We start from the raw sequence: 24109 nt of genomic DNA on the forward strand, positions 1-24109 counted from the left end.
GGGGTGGGTTCCACCTACTCCAAGAAGAGGCGGGGATGTGGGGAGGATTGTGGGAAGGGGTGACCCAGAGGAGGGCAGTGAGCAGGATGTAAAGTTGAATAAGTGAAAAATAATTAATTAAAAAATAAAAGAATGTTTTTTAAACAATATCGATGGGTTGGGGATGGAAAAGGTTCGTACTACCTGGTTCTGTTTGGATTTTTGGTAGAAGACCATTTTCTGTAACAAGAACATTCTTCATTTAAACCTTCTGAAATCAACATGCTTGTGGAATGAATCAGCAGTTAGGAGAACTGGCTGCTCTTCCAGGGGTCCTGAGTTCAAATCCTAGCTCCTATATGTTAGTTCACAGCAGTCTGTAACTCCAGTTCCTGGGGATCAATGCCATCTCTGGCTTTTGTGGCCATAGACATACAAGCAGGCAAAGCACTCATGCACATAAATTAAAATTAATAAAAAAGCTTATCTAATAGCGTTTCTCTTACAGGCAGATCTTCCACCAACTGTGCCAGAGGATTTGTAACTTGTGTCATAGGACATCATGAGTGCTCTCGGTGGTGAAATGCAAGTAAAACCTACGAGCTATGAACTTTCACTACGGTAAAATAATAAAGTCAAAATGAAAAGTGTTTAATACTAGAGCCATTTTATGGAAAAGAATTATCTGTAGTTAGTTTTAAGAAGTACATATGCCCACAAAGACGCACATAAATACACATGGTAGTGCACACATTTAATTCCAGCATTCGGGAGGCAGATGCAGATGCAGATGCAGAGGCAGAGGCAGAGGCAGAGGCAGAAGCAGAGGCAAGATGTATGAGTTCAAGTCCAGCCAGGGCTATGCAGTAATTCCAGACCAGCTGAAGGAAGTACATAGTGAGACCCTGTCTCAAAAAAAAAATCAAATACACAAAAATAAGTTAAAAAAGTAAAAAGTAAAAATATACATTTGAAATTATTTCTTTTTATATCAAGTATGTGATATCATAGTGTTCAGGGACACTTTCTTTTTCTTCATAACAAAATGATTTCTTAGCTCTGTCTGTTGGTATATGCCCGTGATCTCATGGCAGAGACCTCAGATCTCTGTGAGTTTAAGCCAATTTGGTCTACATAGCATGGCTGGTCAGTGCTGCATAGTGAGACCCTATCTCAAAGCAACAATAACTAACTAAATAAATAAAGAGGAAATTTCTTAATTTGGGTTAAAATACTTAAGTACAGGCAAAGAATGATCCACAGTAATTCAAATTTCCACATCTTCAATGAGACATCTACTACACCCTTTAAGTCAGATGTAACTAGACAAACCCACTCCCTTTCCATCTTCCACAGCTCAGTAAAGAGTACCACCCAGTGCTGTGGGTTTCAAAACCTAGAAATAATCCTTGATCTTTGCTTTCCTCACTCCCCAGATTTGTCTGCAATCTTTCCAAAGACTGTAGATGCTAATATCTCTCAGATCCCTCCCTATGCAGTGACTTACAGGGTGCCACCTCAGGGAGAGGCAGGGAGGGAGAGGGAGAGAGGGAGGAGGGGAGGGGGAGAGAGAGGGAGAGAGGGAGGAGGGGAGGGGGAGAGAGAGGGAGAGGGAGGAGGGGAGGGGGAGAGGGAGAGAGAGCTTCCTATCTTGTTCTCCTGAAGGAGTACTGCTTCCTGCCCAGTTCTCTATGGTTTGCACAGCCTGCCTGTAGCCCAAGATTCTCTGCCCACAAATGGGACTGCTCACAGTGGGCTAGGCCCTCCCACATTAATAGTCAATCAAGACAGTACCCTCGATAGACATGGTCACAGGTTAATTAATCAGATGGAGACAATTCCACAGTTTAAATTCTCTCTTCCCAGAAATATTTAGATTAGTATCAAGTTGACAAAAATTAAGCAGCATAATTGCTTACTTGAACATTTAAGGGCAACCTAATAGCGTATATTTTTGTGTCCTTGATAATATGGAAACTCCATCTGCCTCCTGATTTCTCCATACACCTGAACCTCAACTAACCAAAACCCTTTTTAGTTGAAGAGATGTCTCAGTGGTTAGGAACACGTGTTGCTCTTCCAAAAGACCTGAGTTCAATTCCCATCACCCATGTCGGGTGCTCAAAACTCAAAACTGCCTGTAACTCTAGCTCTAGGGATTGTCCAGGGTTACACACACATGCACACACGCTATTTTGAAAAAGTAAAAGAAATACATTTTACAAACCTTTTCACCAAAGGTATTATAGTAACGGTCAGGGGTAAAATGCTTGTCCATCACGTGTGAGGCCCGGGGATCCATCCCTCACACCACATCAAAATAAAACCATTTAGAGCCTTTCTTCATGAATTTTAGTACTATTTAAGATTTGTTATGAGCCTATCTCACTCTTCAGATGGAGAGGGCAGGAGCAGCTGGCAGAGACCCTCTTTGTGCTCCAACTTCAGTCAACAAAACCTTCTCAGTAGACACTCAAGGTTAGTTCTACCTCTGTACTTGCTATACATCTATCTAGAACCTTCTCCTCCTCTGTTAGATAGATCATAGCTCAAAGACACACAATCCCCACCATCACAGTAGCTGCAGAAGCATCTTACAGTACTTACACACTCCCTTTCTATGACTCAGTGTGATTTTCCTCAGAGCCTTTAATCGTTCTGAAAACATATGCACTATATCGCTTGCATCTGCCCTGCATCTGCTCTGCACCTGTCCCTCATCTTCCTTGACTCGGGAGCACACAAATCTGAATTTGACACTTAGCCAGTTCAAGATCTCTTTACTAATCAAAGAAAAATGGTGCCATCTATCACTGAGATTTTCTTCTGCTCTAGGCAGACTTCCACTTTGCATGCTCCAATTTTTCATATGTTGGTATTCCTAAAACAATCCTTCCTACACCAAATCCAGACTTCTTTCCACCAAGCTGTGAGTGCACATTCCATTTGCTGCATGTCCAGGAAGCTCAATCAACAGAATTGCCATCAGGTCTGAATGTGAACATGACTTAGCTATTTGAACACATCACTGTGTTTTGACCTTTTGATTTTGAGAATCAAGTAGAACACCAGCATCCAAGGTGTTGATGCACATGCTACAAAAGGCCTAGGTTTCATAGAACATAAGATAAAAATCAGAGGCTCACAGCAGAGGCTCCATAGTCCTAAGTGAAATGCTCCTGTGACGTAAGCTGATCTATGTATTGTAGGGGTGGGGGCAGAGCGTTAACATTAAAGACCAAGGGTCAGATGCTATAGGTTGAAAACTACTAAATGAGAATCTGTCATACTAAGCAGCATAGAAAGGATTCAGTTCTAAGGAATGGCTCAAAGTCACATTAACTCAAGAACTAAAAATAGATCGAAGGCCAACAAGGAAGGGGGGACTTCCTGAGCATGGTCCAGGCACAGTTCAACGCAGCGTGACATGACCAGGCTCTGAAGCACAGAGCGGCCTCTGGGATTTACACCCTCTCAGCACTCTGATACGAACACGAAGGCCTTGTTCAGATGAGTGGTTTTCTAACGGTGGCCTGGATGGAAGCAGGAGATAAATTCATGGTGAGTGGTTCTGTGGAACATCCTACTAAATGTTTCTGGTTTCTAAAATCTCCAGGTCATAAACTGCCATGTATAACATTCTTTAAGAAAACCTTGAAAAGAGGTTCTGCTATCACAGCACTCCACATGCTCCCTCACACACAAGCCCAGAGAAGGCTTGCAAGGCAGCCTCCGCTCTATGCTCAGCCCAGGGAGAAGCAGCAGAAACAGGCAAACCCATATGACACTAACCAGGCACCGCAGGTACAACTCCTGCCTACACAATGAGTGAGGGCTTAATGCCTCAAACGCTGGTTAATTGATCTCACTTTGGTGTTGTCTGCTTTCCCACTGAGGCAGGTATAGTGTTCTTCACATGGAATGTGGCCATGTCTGCATACTACTGTGAGTATACTGAATCCTTCCTCAGAACCACACACTTACAAATGGTTAAAATTTAAAAAAAAATTTTTTTTCCCTAGTTTCCGAAATGTACACATGGTGAAAGGCACAGGCCCTGATTGTAGTCTGGAGCTCGTGTTGCTGTGTATACAAGCCCAGGTAACCACCTTTCGAACAAAAGCCACACATTGCTATCACACTCGTGTTCCCATTCTCTCCCTTGCCTAGTCATCCTCCCTAGAGGCCCTGTCTCAAGCTCCACACATGTGAAATAATAGCAGGTATATTCATTCCCATGTGACTTATTTTACTGAACAAAGGCTTATGGAATTCAAGAGCTCCTGCTCATGTGAGCATCTTACTTGGGCTGAGTCCCATGATCTCATTTCAGGAATATTTCAAACTTCTTCAAATGCTCTTCCAGTGACTGAAATCTGATGTCTGTGATGTTTTTAGTATGACTGAAGCTGGCATTTGTAGCGTTATACATTTTTGTGGATGTGTGCTTTAATTCTCTAGGAAGGGAATTGGCTGTGAGGGCCTGTCTACTGAGTTTTACATGAAAATGGCAAAGGTCTTCCAGCAGCAGCCTCCACCTGTTTAGATATGGTCTTCCTGTATCCCGGCCAGCATGATGTATTGTTCATGGGTGGGGAGAGATCACTGAACAAACATTGAAGGCTACATCCCCTCTCCAGCTGGAGTCTGGATAGGTTAGTTTCATCCCATTTTTTTGCCTTTTTTTACATTCATTCATTCATTCATTCATATAACAGATGTTTTCTGCCACTGAGAGAAAGCACAGATCAGAGGCAATTTATAGGAGTTGGCCCTCTCCTTCCACCATGTGTGCTCCGAGGATTGAACTCTGGTCATCAGACTTGGTGGCAGGTGTCTTTGTGCACCAAACTGACCACCTATTTCTTTGTTAACAAACAATTTTCACACAATCTTTCATAGCCAAGCCTAGTTCAACCAGGGCAAGGAATTCACAAAGATCATGAAAGACCAGCTCTGAGATGAGGAATCTTGTCAACGTTCACAGAGTGGTTTCACAATCTCAGCCCTTGATGCAACAGGTACCCCATCTAGACTGAAATCTTACATGTAAAAGAAACAAAACAACTATAGAATGATGGAGCTACCAGGGACTCCTTCACGGCTGCCTGCTGTGCACATTTCCTCACTCACGGCTGCTTTGCAGAGTGCATGCATGGCCAGAGCCGCTAGAGTCAGGACAAAAGAGCAGGCCTCCTGCACCATGACAATTCAGCCCTGAACTGAATCCACAGAGTGACAGAAGCTCTGTGCTCTCCTAGAGCTCACAAAACTGCCATAGCAATGATGTCTGGGAGAGTGAGGCTGTCTAATGAAATGTGTCCCCATCCCACCCAAGGTGTCTTTAGAGGGCAGAGACAACTAGGAAGAACTATAGTGTAGGAGACATTACCATACCATGACCTGCACCTCTAAATTAAAATCAAAGCAGTAGAGGAATTGGTGGACTTCAGGTTCCCTGTAGGGTAGTTGGTATAATAATGATCCCATACAGCATTACAGTTCTCTGCCCTATTGGGGGTAGAGGAGCATTAGAATTTATTCACTTCCCATTGTGACTCCGTATCTAAACTCAAAGAATAACAACAAAAGAAACCTGGCAAAACAGAGCTTGACACAGACATCTTACTAACCACCCCTGTTTTCCAGTAAAGTTCTCCTCCTCCTCGTCCTCGTCCTCGTCCTCGTCCTCCTCCTCCTCCTCCTCCTCCTCCTCCTCCTTCTCCTCCTCCTCTTCTTCTTCTTCTTCTTCTTCTTCTTCTTCTTCTTCTTCTTCTTCTTCTTCTTCTTCTTCTTCTTCTTCCTCTTCCTCTTCCTCTTCCTCTTCCTCTTCCTCTTTCTATCCTTCTCCTTCTCCTCCTTCTCCTTCTCCTTTTTTCTCTTCTTCCTCTTCTTCTTCATCTTCTTCTTTCCTCTTCCTATTTTTCTTCTCCTCCTCCTCTTCAGTACTTGTTTTTTGGCAACAGTGTGGGATAACTTTCTGGATGTAGTAATCTACAGATCTAGCAGTTTAAGGCTTGGCATTGGTGGAGTTGCTGTGTGGTTCTTGTCTAAGGAGTTGGGGACAGAACTGCAGAGCATCATATTTGTAGTTTTAATGCTCATTCGATAGGAGGACCTAATACTAGGCCTGTAAGAACTCAGACTATTGGGACTGAAGAGATGATTCAGTGGTTCACAGCACCTGAGACACTGGGTGGCACATGACTGCAGGTAACTCTAGCTCCAATCTGGTGCCTAAGAACAAGTACTAAACATGGCCTGACACAGTGGTTAGGCACATCAATCTTTTTTGTGTCCAAGTCAATGTTCAAACATTCATACTTGTACTGACTTCATTGAGACAAGAGACTGAGCTTTTACTAAATAAATCATTTGATACCTAGTAATGAAAGAAAGTGGGGAATCTAAATATATCGCTCTTTTCTAATGCAAAGTTGTGGTCTTAGTCATTGTTTAACAGTTATTCTTATCAGAGAGTGGTCACTGAAACATGGAGTGGCCACTACCCAACATCAGGAGTACCATACAGGAGCTGTTTAGCTGTTGAGTGCACCCAGCACCCATGAAATTCATTTCATTTCTTGGGAATAAACTGGTTTTGCTCAGATATTTCTGGCATGTTGCCACAGATGCCACCAAGAAACCAGGAGGAGGATAAGCTATTCAGTTTATAAAACCATATATTTTTCCTTTTGCTGTTTGAAATCTGTTAAATAAAAGTCTAACAACCTTTCAAAGTTTAAGATTTTATAGTACCATTTCAAAGGAAAGCATTCCAAATACATTAGTACCAAAGCATCTGTTGGGTAGGAAGAAAAAGGCAAGCAGAAAACCAGCCAGCCAAGGAGAAAGGTGAGACACAACCAAAAAATATTATTTATTCCCAACTAATGGTGACAACTGTAATAGGTGGAAACTAAGTTGTCAGCTGAAGTCAATGCTGGTGATTTTAACTGATCATGATGTCGATTCCACTTAACACTTCAATTTTTTGTTTAATTTCATTGAGTTTATTTTCTTTGTCTATTTAATTTGTGACTGCAATAAGCTGGCACAAACTGGCAGGAGTGGAGTTCTCTTGGGGTGCTGTCCTGCCTGGTTGGAGTGTCTGGGCCTTTGCCTTCCCAAGTCAGCCACTGACCTTCCATTCTTTTAGCTATGAAGCTAAGCCTGAGGGCAGATTCCTGAGTTCAGGTTTCAGTTTCACCTTATTGAGTAACATAACAGTAGCACTTTAACCCTTACTGTCTGCATAATAGACTAACTTCACCTATTTCATAATGGCACCGTGACCAAATGACTCAAAGCTTGGCACACAGGGCATGCTCAAAAAATTATTCTCTACCTCATATTTATTGTGAGATTTTCAAAAATCAACTGATAATGTAAAGTCAAGGACATTACCTTCTATGTAAGAAAGCACAGCACATGAGATTGCTGACCCATGTTCCATTTACTTATAACTACCTCTGCATCTCAACACCCTTATCCACAAGAGTGAATAAAACACTTTCTTTTTTTTTTTAAAGATTTATATTTAATTTAAGTAATGGGTACACTGTCATGTCTTCAGACACCAGAAGAGATACACCATCATCAGATCCCATTACGGATGGTTGTGAGCCACCATGTGGTTGCTGGGAACTGAACTCAGGACCTCTGGAAGAGCAGCCAGTGCTCTTAACCGCTGAGCCATCTCTCCAGCCCATAAAACACTTTCTTAAGAATCTAGTCATCTAACAACATATGCTCATTCAATAACTGATTACTGCTTTGTAGATTTTTGAGTAAAAGTGAATTATTAGTTTATATGAAGGTAAAACAAACAACCACAATATTGCATCATTATAAAATATTTCCAACTAAAGAAGAAACTTGCTTTCCCATCTGTGCCCAGTGGATGAGGCCCTGGCTTCCTTGCACTCTTATTCTTTGAAGAGTTCATGGAGGGAGAGAGCTTCAGCTTGACTTTGCATGCAGCTCTCCATCAGCCTGTATTCAGAGAGGAAGCAGGAGGCAGCCTGCCTCCTCAGCTGAGTGCAGGTCCTCTGGGAAGGATGTGAGGACCTAAGAGCCAGAAAGTTCCTTTCACTTCCTAGAGAGACTAAACAATGCATAGAAAACAAATCATCCTGGTGTGCATGTCTTCCTTGTCCATCTTGGTTTGTCCAAACATTCTTTCACTTTAGCAAACATTTCAAAACACAATGCTAGCTCAAGTCAAAGCACGCATCTGGGTTCAGACCACTATGGTCCTTGCAAATGCCTTTATTTGGTGCAAATGAGGAAGGTATGAGATGTAGGGAAGAGGATCAGAAGTTCAAGGCCTGGGTGAGAGCCTGCACTAAAGAAAAAAAGGAGGAAAGAGAGAGAGAGAGAGAGAGAGAGAGAGAAAGGAAGAAAGAAAAGTGGATGAATGGACAAAAGGATGAAACTTCGTGGTGATGGGAGTTAGATCAGTTATAGAGTGTTTGCCTAGCATGCATGAGGCTCTCCCTAGGTTCAAGCCCCAATATTAAAAAAAAAAAAAAAAATACCGCTCAAGCACAGTGGTATGTGCTTGTGGTTCCAGCTACTTCAGAAAAGATAGGAGGGCTCCTTGAGTCCAAGGAGTTTGAGAGTGGCCCAGGCAGCATAGCAAGACCTTGGCTAAAAATAAAAAATAAAATAAAATAAAAAATAAAAGTGTGAGAACTACACAAAAAAAAAAAAAAAAAAAAAAAAAAAAAAAAAAAAAAAAAAAAAAGCCCAGTAAAAAAAACTTCTATGGTTTAACAAAATTACTAGTTTCAACAAAAACAAAAGTAAATGTTAAATATTTATCTAGCCTCTGTTATGTTTGGAAATATCCACAGAATCCCAGAAAAACTTCAAAATGAACATCTGTCATTAATCACCAAATCCCACATGGCTACAGAAGATGTGACACAGTGGCTTGCCTAACATTTTATGTCTTGGAGAGTGAGGATTTGTGCCTTCGACTGTAGAGCCAGGTCTTGATGGTGTGTACTTATCTAGTAGACCTCCCTGGTGTGGCTTGTGGAGAAGCTTCAGGCAGCCCTCACTGTATCCTGTGAGAACCCCCAAGAAGCTGTGGGCCAGTCTGTTCTCTAGGTGGGGAGCCCAAAGCTCACCAATACTTCCACTGAAGGAAACCTTGTAGGGACATCACTGCTATCATCCCCACAGCACAAGTGGACAGTAGAATGTGGCAAAACAAGATGACCATAGCATTGCCTTCAGAGTTAGGTTTGGGACAGAGGACATAGCTCCAAGATAGAGAATGAGCCCTGGGTTCCATGTACAACACCACATAAGAACTGAAAACTTGGTTTCCCCTGCAAGGCTCCCTCCTAGGGATATTTGTTTTGAGATAGACCACACTGCCTTTTGATATCTTAAAGGATAAAGATGATCAAGAGAAAATACTTAATTTAAGTAATTGGTTTAATGGAGGACATGGTAAGAGTTTTCTCCATGCTCCCAACAAGGTTTCCAGAAACCAGTATAAATTACACCTCAAAAGTCTGCAAGCTAAGTGAGTTACAATAGAAATAGTTCAGTATGAATGCTTTGCTTGATGTTTGTAACTCTTGTATCAATTTTGAAGAAGAGGATTTTATGAGTTACTCTTTCTCTGAGATGAATGCTTTTCAAAATCATCACAGTCAATGAACCAGATTCTTACCCTCACCTAACTTCTGTGCCACCCTCCAAGCAGAACCATTGTTCATTGAAACAGTGAATGACTTCATGGATAGACCATCTTAATACACACACCATTTCGTAAATGAATGTAACTTGTTCTCTGTGGGCTGAGAATGACGATAATCACTCAAGTCAAATAGCTTTGATCATAGCAGGAAATCTGTATCCAAAAATCGTGCCTACAATTCATTCCTTGGTGCAACAGAGCTGCCAACTCTTAGCTTAGCTACTATGGAGGTAAATCCTTTGGTGATGTGAGAGTGATTGAAGTATAGCCTTATTACAATAAACTCCAATCTCTAAAAATTGTTCTTATTTTGGGCTTGTACCACAGTAAGAGCCAAGATGTTAAGCTCTACTAAAAACAAAACAAACAAATAAACAAAAAGACTTTATCTATTTATGTTCATTTAAAAAACTAGTAGCAATGTATTATTTTAAAATATACAGCTAGTATGTTTGGAGTTATTTAAAATTTATATTGAGAAAAACGTATGTATTTTCAGTATTGCTGTAGACAAGCATCTACCAGGACTGTTCAATTGATTTTTGTTTTATATCAAACAACTTTTATAATACTCATTTTTATTGTTACAATATTTTATAAATTTTAAAGAATATGACAAAATAAAAAAAATGAAAGGTATGACAGGTATTGAAGGGGGATCTCTGGGAGGAGTTGGGGTACAAAAGGGAAAGAAGAATGTGATGTAATTCTATTTACTTAAAATATGTTTTTAAATGTTAACAAATTCAGACAAATTGAAATTATGTATCTTTTCTCATCATAATGCAATAAAAAAAGAGAAATAGTTCAGTCTGAGAAATATCAGAAACTATGAACAAATCATTCAAAAGCGCTTGCCTGGCATTTCCGGGCTCAAGGGATCCTCCAGGGAGATGAGCCTAGGAGACAAGAGCCGTCACGCCTGGCTTATATAAGAAAATGTAACAGTTGATTGAAAGAACAAAGCAGGAAAAAATATCGCTATTTCTTAACATTAAGTCTATATCCTTTTTCTTTTTGTTACTCTTATCAAAAGTTAAATAACTATTTTCTGATTATGATGGTTAATCTCCACTGTCAAGTTGACCTATTTTTACAATCACCCAGGTAACACACCCCAGGACTAAGAATGGCGTTTCCAGAGGCTTGATTCAGGAGGGAAGACCTTCTCTGTCAGTGAGAAGATATCTACCATCAGTTGTGATGCTGGACTGAATAAAAAGGAGAAGCTGAGCCAAGCATTCATCCCTCACAACCAGAGCTCCCTCACTCCCTCAGTCCCTCACTGCCACACTCTTCCCCTCATTCTGGACAGGCTAGCCGTGGGGCAATTAAAACCATCTCTTCCTTAAGTTGTGCCACCAGGTTATTAAGAACAGTAACTAACATCGGGCAGTAGTTGCACGTGCCTTTTATCCCAGCACTTGGGAGGCAGAGGCAGGTGTATTTCTGAGTTCAAGGCCAGCCTGGTCTACAGAATGAGTTCCAGGACAGCCAGGGCTACACAGAGAAACCCTGTCTCAAAAAAAATCTACAAAAAAAAAAAAAAAAGGAAAAAGAACAAAAAGAACAGTAACTAACGCACTAACAGTAAAAAGCTATTTTGCACAGCTAGAGAGATGGCTCAATGGGTAAGAGAGTTTACTGCTCTTGCAAAAGACCCCAGCATTTCCTAACCCATGTCAAGTGGCTCACAACCAGCCAAAACTCCGTAAGCACAGACATATAAACACATAATTAAAAATAAAAATAAAACTTTTTTGAAAAGTTATTTTGAAGATTTAGAGTACTGTATGCGTCTTCAGTAAATGAGTATTTTGTAGGGTTATGAATCCATGGGTTTTCCATTTAAGTCAAGAGATATCAGAGTTGAAGAATAATAGAGAAGGGAATACAAGCCAACTGTGGCCAGGCTACTAGGATCTTTACAGTCAAGTTCCCAAGAACCACCTCGGAGGAAGTCTGATGTCTATTTCCATGGAGACGCAGATTCGGGCTTTCTCTGGAGAACACTAGTCTCCTGGCTTTTTTAAGAAGCATGAACAGGGTAGAGAATGTTTCTAATTTAAAAAATAAATAGAAACCTGAAATGCTCCAAAATCTGAAATATCCATGCACCAATAAAAGCCACACGAAAATGTTAGCTCTGGTCTCATGCAATAGGCTGCAGTCAAAACACAGGTCTACTGAGTCTCCAGGCTATAGAAGACACACGTCAAACATAATGGGTCTCCAGGCTATAGAAGACACACGTCAAACATAATGGGTTTCATGTGCAGGCTTCAGAGCCCAACTCTAAGGCATCTCATAGGTGCATATATTTCAAAAACTGAAAACCAAATTCCAGAGCACTCTGGTCCTAAATGGTCACTCGGATGAGACACCTCAGCTGCTCTTGACTCGTCATGGAGGGGCTGGTCAGAGGGCTCACTTGTAAGAAGCACTGGCTGCTTTTCCATAAGACTCAATGTTCAATTCCCAGCACACACAGTGGCTAACTCCATTTTCAGGGGATCCAATGCACTATTCTGGCCTCGTTTGGCAACAGGCACACAAGCAGTGCACAGCCATGTATCTAGCCAAAATGACCATACAATGAAAAAAAAAAATAGGTCCAAAAGATATAATAGAAAAACATTACTTTCCTCCATATAGAATCTGATTTGTTTTTTTCATAACAACAACAAGAATAAAATGAACCAGAGGCTTTTTGTTTGCTTGCTTGCTTTTTGTTTGGGTTTGTTTTTCTGAAACAGGATTTCTCTGTGGAGCCCTGGCTATCTTGGAACTAGCTCTGTAGACCAGTGTAGCCCACGTGCACCAACATGCCTGGCTCAAATACACTGATGGATGTTCTTTATCACTTTGTGAGGAAAAAAATATTGGTTAAGGAAAAAAATTGGTTAGGGTTAGTATAAAATCAATCAGAGAATCTATGTGGCCCTTGAACTTATGTAAAGCTAATTTTCTATCAAGTACCATGGTTCTCCATTTAACTACTTTAAATAGAAGTGACAAGCCTAGGAGGATACCTTTGCTATATTAGGCAAGGTTTGTGTGTGTGTATGTGTGTGTGTGTGTGCACGAGTGTGTCTTTATTTATACAATGTACAAAACAAAATGAAAAACAAAACAAAAATCAGAAAACTACTGCCTCCTTCGCACGCTTGAGAGTCATCTAAGAATAAAAAATTTCCTGTCAGGCTTGGTGACACACCTGTAATCCCAGCACTGTTGGGCTAAGGCAGGAGTACCCAGAGGTAATGGCCAGCCTGTACAACCTAGTGAGACTCTTTAAAAAGAGAAAGAAAGGCCTACAAGGTGGCTACGTAGGCAAAAGATGATTGCCACACAAGCCTGGCAACCTGAGTTTGAGTTCCAAAAGCCACATAAAGTGGAAGGAAAAAAACAACTCCATTGACTCCCATACACAACACATATGCCCACACTTCTAATTCTCCCAGTCCATCTCCTGCCTCGCTGTGTGTGGGTGTGGGAGGATTATACATGTATACAAGCTCATATGAGTATCTGTCTGTAGGCTGATGCATGTGCACACACCCACAGAGAGCAAAGCTTGACATCAGGTGTCCTTCCTTTCTCTTCTCTCAGAACCTGTAGATCACTGCCTAGCTACACTGGCTGGCCTATGAGTTCCAGGATCCACGTGTCTCTATCTCCCCATCGCTGAGATTGAAGATGTACAATGGTCGCCAGTTTTGATGTGGGTTCTGGGATCTAAATTCAGTTCCTTATACTTTCTCAGCAAACACTTTATAGACAGAATCATCTCCCCAAACCTCCCTAACCTTTTAAGAGTGAATTTCTCTTGAAGTACATAAATCTCAACTTCTTTAACAGGATGGTTATGATGTAAAAATGCAAGATGGGGCAAGGTGCTGTGCACGGGGGTGGGTGGCAGTTGGGGAACTGTTACAATGGAGAAAAGGCTGGGGATACTATATGAGTTCAGTCAAACCAAAACCATCTGATCACACATGGTAGAATGGACCTGTAGTCCCAACAACCTGAGAGACAGAAGCAGGAGGATTGCTTAAGCCTGAGAATTCTAAAACACTTTAGGCAGTGCACAGCCCATATACAGACAGACGGAACAACTGACTAACAACCAACCAAGCAATAGCCAAATGTTTGTAGTAAGTTAAGAGTCCTCAAAACACTCCCAGAGATTAGTACAGTTCAGGTGAATGTCCTTCAAAGGCCCTCATGCCAGGGTGGTGACACTGAGATGTGCTCTACAGATCTTTTAGGTGGCTAAGCCTTCCATGAGGTCATCAGGTTGCTTGGGGATCATGAGACATTGTCTCTCCCTTTCTCTTGTTGCTTGGCTCACTAAGTGTGATTGACTTGGTCCATCATGTATTCCTCTTATGCCATACAGCCTCATCAGGGGCCCAAGCAATGATATTTCTGAATCTTAGCCAAACCCCTCCAAACCCAGGAAGTAAAGTAGTGTTTTCTGTGTGTACGTTTGATACTTGGGGTACGTTGTCACAATAAGATGATGTTCACATAGTTTCATTCCATTTTTATAACAACTAGATGTAATAGTAGACAAGCCTTTGTTAGTACTATTTTTTATGACAGAAAATGAAGCCTGGAGAGTTGAAGAAACATCAGCCACTATTCCAACATTGGAATATTGTACGCCACACTCCAGTCACTGAATCTCGGCTATAACACCACATACCCTAGTGACGATGGATATTTATCACAACTTATCTTGGTACTAATCCATGTCCTACAGTCTTTGCCAAGATAAGCAGGAATCCATCTAAGCTGCTGTTTCTGCTGTCTCCCTGATGTGCAACTGAGACTTCACTTCCTCCCTTGGAAATCAGTCTGTTCTGCTCAGGCTCCTGGGTCCCACACTCTCCTCTATTCCAAGGACTCACTCCTTACTCAGTCCTTGGCAGCACCTGTGGTTGCCAACAGGCACTGGCAGTCGGAATGCAGATGCTAGCCCTCAGCCTCTCTAGTGAGGAGAAATGAACTGAAGTCAGGGGCTGTGAGCTGTTCATTCATAGGCTCAGCATCCCCGAAGGCTGTCACATTGAAACACTGCACAGCAAAAATAGCTTCCCCACAACCACACTGCCTGGTATGCCCACATTTTATTTTAAATGAAAATTTAGTCTTTTCATTCAATTTTTAGAAATACTTTAATTTTCCGAATATAGATATCTCAATATCAGTGGGATGACAAGGTATAAAGTCTATAGTTGCCCAAATCTGTAGATGCTCAAATTTGTTATATAACATGGTGTAGTATTTGCATATAATCTAAGCACATTTACTATATACTTGAGATCATCTCTTGATTTTTTATGATACCTAATACATTATAATTATTGTGTAAGTATCTAATATTCTGTGTTATTCAAAGGATAACAACCTAAAGAGCTGTAGTTGCTTGTACCAGTTCAAAATTTAAAAACATTTTCAATCCAAATTTGGTTACAAATGAAGAAACAGAGGCAAGGGTGTGGAGGCTTGGCTTTATATATGGAACAACTCTGCTTTTGAGAACCAGTGGCTATAACTGCCAGCGAATCACATGCATATTTATGAGCCCCGAGCATCCAAGAAATGTTTTCTGAATGATGAATAAATAAAGCACGGCTTCATGGATTAACAAATTCCACAGGTTAAATTATGCTTCTCTCCCCCCAATGAAGTCAAATATGCACAGTAGCCCCCAGAGAAACTGAAGAGCCAGTAATGAAGATGCTGTGTTCCTCGACCTCAGAATACAGGTCTGATTTAACCTCAAAAGAGAATTTCTGAATCCACAGAGCTTCAAAGGCTAGTGCAGACACCGGCACTGTGTCATTCACAGGATGCCTGATGTCAGTGAGGCAGGAGAAACCACCCTGTCACACTGACACATCTGCATTTGGGAATTAGCTTCACTGTAAGAACTGGGTAGGAGAATAACCTATGCACACACGGCTGGTGCCAACTAACTTTACTAGTTAATAGATAAATAAAAAGCATTTAAATCAGGCACAGATCGAACTGAAGTGTGGGAAACACAACTGCACAGCCAGAGTGCATAGCAGGGCAAGACCTGCTTTCTCCTCAAATGGCAGTAAGCCCAACAAGCAGAGATTCTGGCATCAGCCAGACACACAGCGTGAAAATCTGTTTCTTTGTAAGACCAACTGGCTTTGTTTTGCTTTTCAGTTCCTTACACTATGTTGTTAAAAATCTACCTGCCTTGGAAACTGAACTAAAAGGAGAAGTAGGAAGGTGGATACCTATGAGATAGCACTGAGGTGGCTAGGCAGTCCTGTGTGGGGATGGGCAGTCCCATGCCAGCATGACTGCTTCTTGGTCAGGTTGTCCTTGCCCCAAAGCTTGTATTGCACCAGACATCTCTTTCTGTACTATTCTACACTGTGTGGGTTAACAGTAGATGCTCCACCATGAAAAAATCCCCCTGAAATCTATGAGGAAGGCTTTCAACAGGAATATTTTTTCAAGGGGTTGGGGGATATCTTTCTGTACATTCCTAAGAATCTGAGTTCATATCCGTGGCACCCACAAGAAAAACCAGGTGAGTGACACCTCCCTACAACCCCAATGTTGGGGAAACAGAGACAAGAAGACCTTTGACGAGTAGCAGAAGCTATGAGTTCCAGGTTCAATGCGACTCTATCTTAAGAGAATAAGATGGATAAATGATTGAGGAAGGCACCTGGAATCTACTTCTGACCTCCGTATGTAAGCAGATGTGCAATGAACTCCTCCCAATGCACCCTCCCACATGAGCATCCACATAAACAATAATAAGAATGTATATGTGCATTCTTTCAAGCTGTGTATATAGCTCAGTAGTAAAATGCTGATCAGAGAAGGGGGAATGGAATCAATGAGAAATAGCAGAACCATTAGGTCAGAATGTACCTTTAGAAGCCATTAACCCAATGAACTCTACAGGGTTCTTTAGGGAAATGTATGATAAACCTCTAAGGACTGAGACTCTGTATTTCACAGGCGAGCTCCCTGCAAGCAAACTGGATTGTTTTAAAAAGGAAAAGAAAAGAGCCTTTGTCCTTACCTTCTTCAGCATAGGCTCTATCATAGTAAACCTTCCTCATTATCCTAACTTCTCTCTACTCATTGCCAGTGTACTACTTTGTCAGAAATCTGCAAGGTCTTAACACTGAATGAGGTGATCAAGTGTTCCACTGTGGTGGTTGGTTTGTGTCAACTTGGCACAAACCAAGACATAACTGAAAAAAAAGACTTTTGAGAAAATGCCTCCAAAACATTGGCCTGTAGACAAGTCTGTGAGAGTATTGCCTTGATTAATGATTGATTTGGGAGGGCTCGGCTCACTGTGGACAGTGACATTCCTGGGCAAATGGTCCTGCGTGTCATGAGACAGCAGGTTGATTAAGGCATGGAGAACAAGCCAGTAAGCAGCAATCCTCCATGTCCTCTGCTTCAGTCTCTGCCTTGAATTCTTGCTCTAACTTCCTTTGATGATGGGCTGTCATACAGAAGTATACAATGAGATAAGCCCTTTCCTCCCTAAGTTACTTTGGGCCATAGTTTTGTTTTTTTTTTTATTACAGCAATAGAAGCCCTAAGACACCAAAGACAGACATACCAATCAGCTTGATAGGCAAGCCTGCGTTAGAAGGAAGATCATTTATCAAACTCAGTGATGTATCTCCAAGACCACTCTCAGGTCATATTTCTGCACATAAACTTTTAAAAATTGTTCTCTAGAATTTTTAGCAAAAATATACATAGTATAAAATTTGCCCCTGACCTATTTTAAGGCTGTAACTCACTGGCACAGCTGTTGCTATCACCTATCTTCAGAACCCTTTTCATATTGAAAATTTGAAGTTCTGCACCCGTTAAACTATCTCCCCATCCCCACCTCCTCAGAGCCCCTAGAAGCTACCATCTTATTTACTGGCTAGTCCATTGTGGATTGACTAGCCCATGAACATAAGAGCAATCACACAGTATTTTTCCTTTGGTCACTGGCCTGTTTCACTCAGTAAACATCCTCAGGGCTCATTTATGTTCATATATATCAAGGACCAACATTTCTTTCCCTTCTAGGCTGAATAGCCTACTAGACGTGTAGCGTCTTCCCTTTGCTCCTGAAATGAGCATGGATAGGCATACATCACCTAAGATACCCACTTTTGGGTATACACCCAGATTTGGGATTGCTGCGTCATTTCTTGAGGAACTGCCCTTAATGGGTACCCCATTTGACTTGCTCAATATGAATGCTTAAGGACTCAAGTTTCTCCATATCCTGGCCATCAGTTTCTTTTCTCCTTGGTTTTTTTTTTTTTTTTTTTTTTTTTTTTTTTTTCTTGTTTTTGAGTAGCCATACTGAGCAACTTTTGTGCTGTTTCACTAACACTTATAACATTCTAAAGAACATTAGCTCTATGTTTCAAAGCCAGTTTGGAATCTATCACAACCTGGACCCCTTACCACCACCAATCTCTGAGGTTTAACATAAGCTCCCAGAGGCTAGCATGGCCAGTAAATTTCCAGCAAGCTAGGAAGGGTCAGCACCAGGGTCCACAGAGTGACACTCCAAATCCTATTCTAGTTGAAGATGAACAGAATCTCACAGGTAGTAGTCATAGTGGGAGCTCAATACACTACACCTAGTTATGCAAGTGGTTACTCAGTTTTAACCAAATACTGTTCCCAGTTGTGCTGATGATCTTAGTAAGCTATAAATTATAGGACTGGTCCCAGATTGTTATATCACAATAGTCTCTCCTTTAAACTGAATGGCAAAGATTGATGACTGCCCCCAAACCTTTGATCTCTTATTCAAATGGCATGTAGACAAACATTTGGGCAAGGCCAGCATTACCTGGAGGATTTACAGTGGCTATCATATATCCACCTGCAGATCCCAAGTGAAGTCTACAGTTCTCATAATAAGCGGCAATGGATATTACTTTCTAGTTTCAAATTAATCTCTGTGGAACACCCTTTGAGTCATTCAGTTACTCACCCATTTCTCCAAATCTATGGAATCTGCCTCCTGATTCTACATCATAAATACCTTCTTACAGACAGTAGTGGCATATGCCTTTAATCCCCAGAACTCAGGAAGCAGAGACAAGACAGATGGATCTCTTTGAGTTTAAGGCCACCCTGGTCTAGAGAGTGAGTTTCAGGATAGCCAGAGCTACACAGTGAAACCCTGTCTTGAGAAATCTAGACAGACAGACAGACAGACAGACAGACAGATAGACAGACAGACAGATATGCTTTAAAAAGAGTGCTTGTGATTGAAAGGCACTGCTCCTTACTAAAAGTTCTCCCTTCCTTTTTAAAAACACGTCATTTTTAGTCAGGGACTCTCCTGTCAAGCCTTATTACAGATTATAGGACAAGGTCTAGTGACAGAGCAGGACCACTGTTCCCTCAGGATCCAATTCTGGGCATTCACAGTGTGTCTTCCTCCTTACACTCTTCCATTTGTATTTCTATCAACACCATCTAGATTCCCAGGAGGTACTCCAGAAAAGTTAGCTAAATGGATCACCTAATATCACAGAACTTTCTAAGGCAATGCTCTGGCCAGTCATGATGACACACACATATAAACCCAGAACTCAGGAGGCTGAGGCAGGAAGGATAACCAGTTTTGGGTCAGTCTGGGCTACACAGCAAGTGCAAGATTAGTCTAGGATACATAGGAAGATATGTATCAAAAAATAACAATAAGTTAAGAGTGTTCCTAAAGGAAGACATGATGGCACAAACCTATCATCCTGGCACATGGGAGGCCTGCGGGAAAAGGATAGCAATCTAACTGCTGGAGGCCTAGAGTACCTTGGAGACTTTGTCTCCAAAAAAGAAAAAAAAGGGGGGGAGGAAGTAAAGAGGGAAGGAGGGAGGAAAAGAGGGGAGGGAGCGAGGTGAATGGAAGGCAGGGAAAGGGGAAGGATGGAAAGGGGAGGGAAGATGGAGGGGAGAAAACATTTCTGGGATGCAGATCACAATTACTCTTACAAATTCACATCTACAGATTCAACCAACTACTGACAGAATATATTCACAAAACGTGCCACTGCTAAACAAGTATAGACTTTTTCCTAGGGGTCTGGAGAGATGGTTCAGCAATTAAGAGCACTGACTGCTCTTCCAGAGGTCCTGAATTCAATTCCTAGCAACCACATGGTGGTTCACAACCATCTGTAACAGGATCCAGTGCCCTATTCTGGTGTGTCTGAAGACAGCTACATAAACTCATATACATAAAATAAATAATTTAAAAAAGAATATCATCTAACAAGTATCTTCACTCTTGCTATATTGTTTTAGGCATGATAAGTAATCTAGAGATGGCTCTGTGAACTCCAGAGAATATGTGAGGTCACACACAAACACATCCTTGAGTGGTCGTGGAACCAGTTACCCACAAATCACTGCCTGCAGTCTCTTATGAGCAGCCTGTAGTCCACTCCAGTTTCCTGACCTCTGCAGTCACTGTGTCTGAGGTTTCTTGTACTGCCATTTGTTAATTAGAAATTGTGTGTATTCTGTATAATTTAAGGCCAGCCTGGGCAACTTAGAGAGACACTTTCAAAATAATATATTTTTAACCCAAAATGTATTTATTGAGAAGGTTTCCCATTATCTTGATTTGGGGTAATTTTTACTCCTGTTTTGTCAAGAAAGAACATCCTTTGTCAGCCTTGTTTTTCTACCTGTAGGCTGACAAGACCGTGGAGCAGACAACACAGCAGGCTACCCTTTGTGTGTGGGATTTAACAGCATCCTGGGCTTTTCGCATCCATCTTCCAAACAGGAACTGGAGCTCTGCACCAGGGGCTTCTTCTGTGTCTGCCGCTCCTCCTCCTTCTGGAATGGATGAAGGGTATCCTTTGTGTGAGTAATATAATCACCTCTGAGTACTTTTAAGGGGACAGAGATTTGGCTTGGTGATAGAATGTTTGCCTGTATCACACAAATATGTAAATAAATAGATGTAAAATAAAGTAAGGATGAGAGTTGGAAGAGATAGGTGGTAGAATGATTGCTTAGTACATGTGATGTAATTAACCACAGTAAATAAATAAATCATCACTCATTCATCCTCCAGAAAAAAAAAAACCCTGTGAAAACTTTAGAATAAAAACAAATTGATATGCAGAGCTTTTAAATTTTTCACCAATGAGTTATTTAAGGAATGCTATCATGTTACCTATCAGTTTGTATTTAACTAGCTTATTATTTATTTATTTATTTATTTATTTATTTATTTATAATGAAAGGAAGCATTTTGTTTTGGCATCTAATTCAGAGTGGAGCAATCCATGATCCATTGGCCCCTATGCGTTGGGCCTATGACAAAGAGGCACATTGTGGATGAGGCATGTGGCACAGAAAACACTCATTTCATCACTATGAAATACAGTGGAGTAAGAGGGAAGCCTGACAACCAACCAAGGCTTCTAAGAGTGCAGCCAAACTGACCTCGAAACCTCCCATGATGTCCTCCTCTGGGAATTCCCACTTTCTCCACACAGCACCAAGCTGGGAGTGCAGCCTTAAACACAGATACCTTAGAGAACATCCCAAATGCAAATCATGGCAGGGACAGACTCATACCCACTTCAACATTATAGAATGTAGATAGACCTGTATTAAAACATCTCAGGGTACTTCACAAACAAAAATTTTTACTGATACATTAAAATTGTATCAGTAAAAAATGTTTTAAGCTTTATTATCTTTTATAATTTCTTTTTGGAATTATAATTACACCGTTTCCTCCTTCTCTTTCCTCCCTTTAATGCCCATTGCCCTCAAATACATGGCCTTTTTTCTTTAATTGTTGTTACGTGTGTGTGTGTGTGTGTGTGTGTGTGTGTGTGTGTGTGTGTGTATGTGTGTGTGTGTCTGTGTCTGTGTGTGTGTGTGTGTGTGTGTGTGTGTTCAACCTGCTCGGTCAGTATAATGTTATCTGTAAGCATCTGATCTCAGGGCCTACTGCTGGTATTACATAAACAATTAGGGGTCCTTCCCTGGAGAAGGCTATTTCTCTCACTCTCAGCATTCCTCAGTTGTATTTAGATTTTAAAGAACACCTTTGGGCTCTAGAGATGGCTCCATGGCTAAAGCAGTTGCAGATGAAACAAGGAGCCACAGAATCCACATCCATGTGATTCTAGTCTTGAAAGGCAGACAGGATTCCCAAAGATACTGGCTGGCTAGGAAGACTTGCTGTACTAGTGAGCTCTGGGTTAGCCTGAGAGACCCCCCCCCCCCCAAAAGAATAATATAGAAAAACAGTGAATAAGAGTCCAACCTCCGCCTTCAAGGATTCCAAAAGAAAGTAAGCCTGCTGGCTGGCCCATCTGCAGCCTGAGGACATCTGTTGTTGACCTCCTCCCGGACCATGGACTGCGCCCTGGAGTAGAGACCTGCGGGATGCCCTGAGCTGCCATCTTCAGCCCAACAGCCCGGCTTCCCTTTGACACTGTTCGGACTCTTCCTGACTCCTTCGAAATTGCTTATGTTATTCAAATGTCATTGTAACCTAGAGATTCAGTTTTGCTTTCTTGTATATAAATGCTGAACCCCAAAAGTAAAGGCAAGCCTTGATTGGAAACCCTCAACTAGGTTCGTGTCCTTTTGTTCTCGAACTCTGTGTTTCAGGTCTCCTTTCTCCCTTCAGTTGAGGCAGAACCTAGTTCGTGAAACTGCAAGACAGTTTCACCTCAGGCCTCCACGTGCGATCACTTCACACACATACACACAAACACATGATGGGGGGTGCATTTTGCCATATAAGTATCAAATGCTATTTGAGGCATTTACATTTGGAAGCATATTCCTTTGTATAGACATATAGCAGGTGGTTCTGATGCTAACTGAGATCCTGTTTCCCAGTTGGTTTTTGATTAATCAATAAAGATGCTATGAGCCAATTTCTGGAAAGAAGGAAAGAGGCAGGAGTTCCACGTCCCCAAAGGCAAGCTAGCAGATGCAGGAGAAGAGGGAGATTTTTGCCATGCTTTCGAGGGAGATGAGCCATGTTAAGATCCTGGACAGAGCAACCATAAGCCGCTTCCCCAGGTGGACATTAGAAACACAACTAAAACTGAGGGAAGTTGTGGGTTGCTGAACAAGGAGAAGATAACTGAGCAACTAAAGTTGAGGGCAGATTTAAGGCGCTGAGCTAACAGTATTGGGAAGGACATGCTAGTAGCAGGAGATTTGAAGCACCCAGCAATTGAGCCATAAGGCAGGTTGAAAAATAAGTTAGAGAGAGAGAGAGAGAGAGAGAGAGAGAGAGAGAGAGAGAGAGAGAGAGAGAGAGAGTGTTTCATCTGCAAATCCAAGGGAACACGGATGGGGCTGGAAGCACTGTTTGCCTGGATCATAAAGCAGAGTAGCAAAAACTACCCGCTACATGGACACAAGCCTCTTAATTTGTATTTGGGTTGTTTGGTTTGTTTTTTTTTAATGGGGTCTCATTGTTTTGATCATGCTAGTCCTAAACTCCAGAGCTCAAATGACCCTCCTTGCCTTAGCCTCTTCAATCGCTGGCATTACAGGACGGTATCACCCTAGCCACCTGAATCTGTATTTCTTTAATAAATCTCCAGCCAGACCCAGGTTCACCTCTGCTCACTTGCAGCCCAATAGCTCTTCAAGCGGGCTCAGGAGGACTCCCAACCACTCTGATGCAAAGGAAACGCTCCTCAGTCATTATTTTTATGTCCTTTTGTTTGTCTGCTTCGTTTTTATGTGCTATAGGCATAAGTTAAGTATATTTCTACGACAGAGATTATGCTTGTGGAGGTTTAACAATACTGCTGCATTCCAAGAGTTTAACAAAAGGCTATAATTCAGGAGCTTTAAAAACATCTTTAAACTACTATAGCCAAGATCTTGAATTGTGAGAACATTTAAAGATTGTGAAATCTTACTTTGAGTTTCCATGAGGGGAAATTTCAAAACGTACATCTTTCTTGTGCTGGAAAAATCAAGACTGTATATTTCAAAATATATAACTTCCTGCTGGAGATCTTTGCCTGGGAAGAGTCTGCACCCTCCCTCTGCTCTGCCTCACTATCCCTCTCTCTTTTCCCTCCCTTCCTCCATCCATCCCCCTTGTCTCCCTCCAAGGAAAGCTGGCAATGAACCTGCAACTCAAGCAAGGCAGGTAGAAGGAACCCCAAGAGAAAAGCAATTCTGAGTGGTTTGAAGGGAGGGGCCCCACAGGCAAATGACTGGATGGTGCAGGGTGTGGGGGGTATCACTTCCTTCGTGCCTTCTCCCTCCAGCTGAGTTCTGTTCTCAGCAATGCAGCTTTCCCGTGGAAAGCAGAAGTGGTCCTCCCTTTTCGGAGAGCCTCTCAGAGACCAGTTGCTC

The 24109-nt window shown here is 41.7% G+C and overlaps 1 protein-coding gene across 5 annotated transcripts in view; it reads right to left on the reverse strand.

Annotated features, from left to right (window-relative positions):
• Lyn (LYN proto-oncogene, Src family tyrosine kinase) overlaps nucleotides 1-24109 on the reverse strand; it is a 113629-nt gene that overhangs the window by 84851 nt on the left and 4669 nt on the right. The gene's annotated exons all lie outside the window — the stretch shown is intronic.

Source organism: Mastomys coucha, unplaced genomic scaffold (assembly GCF_008632895.1).
Source record: "Mastomys coucha isolate ucsf_1 unplaced genomic scaffold, UCSF_Mcou_1 pScaffold14, whole genome shotgun sequence".
Classification (NCBI taxonomy): Eukaryota; Metazoa; Chordata; class Mammalia; order Rodentia; family Muridae; genus Mastomys; species Mastomys coucha.